We start from the raw sequence: 3,117 nt of genomic DNA, 5'->3' as shown, positions 1-3,117 counted from the left end.
CCAGGCGGCATTCCAGCGTGTGGGATCCACGAGCCTGTGCGGCGTTCCAGTCTGTGGGATCTGCGAGACTGCGCAGTGTTCCAGCATGTGGGATCCGCGAGCCCGGGCGGTGTTTCAGCGTGTGGGATCCGCAAGCCCGGGCGGTGTTTCAGCGTGTGGGATCCGCGAGAACGGGCGGTGTTCGAGCGTGTGGACTCCGCGAGCACGGGCAGTGTTCCAGTGTGTGGGATCCATGAGCCAGGGCGGTGTTCCAGCATGTGGGATCTGCGAGCCCGGCCGGTGTTCCAGCGTGTGGGATACGCGAGCCCGGGTGGTGTTCCAGCGTGTGGGATACGCGAGCCCGGGCGGTGTTCCAGCGTGTGGGATACGCGAGCCCAGGCGGTGTTCCAGCATGTGGGATCTGCGAGCCCGGGCGGTGTTCCCGCGTGTGGGATCTGCGAGCTCAGGCGGTGTTCCAGCTTGTGGGATCTGCGAGCCCGGGCGATGTTCCAGCGTGTGGGATCTGCGAGCCCGGGCGGTGTTCCAGCATGTGGGATCCGCGAGCACGGGCGGTGTTCCAGCGTGTGGGATCCGCGAGCCCGGCCAATTTCCAGCATGTGGGATCCATGAGCCTGGGCGGTGTTCCAGCGTGTGGGATCCGCGAGCTCGGGCTGTGTGCCAGCGTGTGGGATGTGCGAGCCCGGGCGGTGTTCCAGGTTGTGGGATCCGCGAGCTCGGGCTGTGTTCCAGCGTGTGGGATCCATGAGCCTGGGCGGTGTTCCAGCATGTGGGATCCGCGAGCTCGGGCTGTGTTCCAGCGTGTGGGATCCATGAATCCTGGGAGGTGTTCCAGCGAGTGGGATCCGCGAGCTCGGACTGAGTTCCAGCGTGTGGGATCCATGAGCCTGGCTGATGTTCCAGCGTGTGGGATCCATGAGCCTGGGTGGCGTTCCAGCGTGTGGGATCCATGAGCCTGGGCGATGTTCCAGCGTGTGGGATCCATGAGCCTGGCTGATGTTCCAGCGTGTGGGATCCATGAGCCTGGGCGATGTTCCAGAGTGTGGGATTTGCGCGCCTGGGCGACTTTCCAGCATTGAGGTTCCAGGAACCTGTGCGGTTTTCCAGTGTGTGGGATCCATGAGCCCGGGCGGTGTTCCAGTGTGTGGGATCCGCGAGCCCGGGCGGCATTCCAGCATGTGGGATTTGCGAGCCCGGGCGGCATTCCAGCGTGTGGGATCTGCGAGCTCAGGCGGTGTTCCAGCTTGTGGGATCTGCGAGCCCGGGCGGCATTCCAGCATGTGGGATCTGCGAGCCCGGGCGGCATTCCAGCGTGTGGGATCTGCGAGCTCAGGCGGTGTTCCAGCTTGTGGGATCTGCGAGCCCGGGCGATGTTCCAGCGTGTGGGATCTGCGAGCCCGGGCGGTGTTCCAGCATGTGGGATCCGCGAGCACGGGCGGTGTTCCAGCGTGTGGGATCTGCGAGCCCGGGCGGTGTTCCAGCATGTGGGATCCGCGTGCACGGGCGGTGTTCCAGCATGTGGGATCTGCGAGCCCGGGCGGTGTTCCAGCATGTGGGATCTGCGAGCCCGGGCGGTGTTCCAGCATGTGGGATCCATGAGCCTGGGCGGCGTTCCAGCGTGTGGGATCCGCGAGCTCGGGCTGTGTTCCAGCGTGTGGGATCCATGAGCCTGGGCGGTGTTCCAGCATGTGGGATTTGCGAGCCCGGGCGGTGTTCCAGCAAGTGGGATCCGCGAGCTCGGGCTGTGTTCCAGCGTGTGGGATCCATGAATCCTGGGAGGTGTTCCAGCGAGTGGGATCCGCGAGCTCGGGCTGAGTTCCAGCGTGTGGGATCCATGAGCCTGGCTGATGTTCCAGCGTGTGGGATCCATGAGCCTGGGCGGCGTTCCAGCGTGTGGGATCCATGAGCCTGGGCGATGTTCCAGAGTGTGGGATTTGCACGCCTGGGCGACTTTGCAGCATTGAGGTTCCAGGAGCCTGTGCGGTTTTCCAGTGTGTGGGATCCATGAGCCCGGGCGGTGTTCCAGTTTGTGGGATCCGCGAGCCCGGGCGGTGTTCCAGCGTGTGGGATCTGCGGGCACGGGCGGCATTCCAGCGTGTGGGATCTGCGAGCCCGGGCGTCATTCCAGCATGTGGGATCTGCGAGCCCGGGCGGCATTCCAGCATGTGGGATCTGCGAGCCCGGGCGGCATTCCAGCGTGTGGGATCTGCGAGCCCGGGCGGCATTCCAGCGTGTGGGATCCGCGTGCCCAGGCGGTGTTCCAGCATGTGGGATCTGCGAGCCCGGGCGGTGTTCCAGCATGTGCGATCCACGAGCCCGGGCGGCATTCCAGCATGTGGGATCTGCGAGCCCGGGCGGCATTCCAGCATGTGGGATCTGTGAGCCCAGGCAGCATTCCAGCGTGTGGGATCTGTGAGCCCAGGCGGTGTTCCAGCGTGTGGGATCTGCGAGCCCGGGTGGTGTTCCAGCGTGTGGGATCTGTGAGCCCAGGCGGTGTTCCAGCGTGTGGGATCTGCGAGCCCGGGTGGTGTTCCAGCGTGTGGGATCCGCGAGCCCGGGCCGCATTCCAGCATGTGGGATCTGCGAGCCCGGGTGGCATTCCAGCATGTGGGATCTGCGAGCCCGGGCGGCATTCCAGCGTGTGGGATCTGCGAGCCCAGGCGGTGTTCCAGCATGTGCGATCCACGAGCCCGGGCGGCATTCCAGCGTGTGGGATCTGCGAGCCCGGGCGGCATTCCAGCATGTGGGATCTGCGAGCCCGGGCGGCATTCCAGCATGTGCGATCTGCGAGCCCGGGCGGTGTTCCAGCATGTGCGATCCACGAGCCCGGGCGGCATTCCAGCATGTGGGATCTGCGAGCCCGGGCAGCATTCCAGCATGTGGGATCCGCGAGCCCAGGCGGTGTTCCAGCATGTGGGATCTGCGAGCCTGGGCGGCATTCCAGCATGTGGGATCCGCGAGCCCGGGCGGCATTCCAGCATGTGGGATCCGCGAGCCCGGGCGGTGTTCCAGCATGTGCGATCCACGAGCCCGGACGGCATTCCAGCGTGTGGGATCTGCGAGTCCGGGCGGCATTCCAGCGTGTGGGATCCGCGAGCCCGGGCGGTGTTCCAGCATGTG

The sequence above is a fragment of the Scyliorhinus canicula genome, chromosome 12 (genome assembly GCF_902713615.1).
Source record: "Scyliorhinus canicula chromosome 12, sScyCan1.1, whole genome shotgun sequence".
NCBI classification, from domain to species: Eukaryota; Metazoa; Chordata; class Chondrichthyes; order Carcharhiniformes; family Scyliorhinidae; genus Scyliorhinus; species Scyliorhinus canicula.
This window is presented reverse-complemented; position numbering follows the sequence as displayed.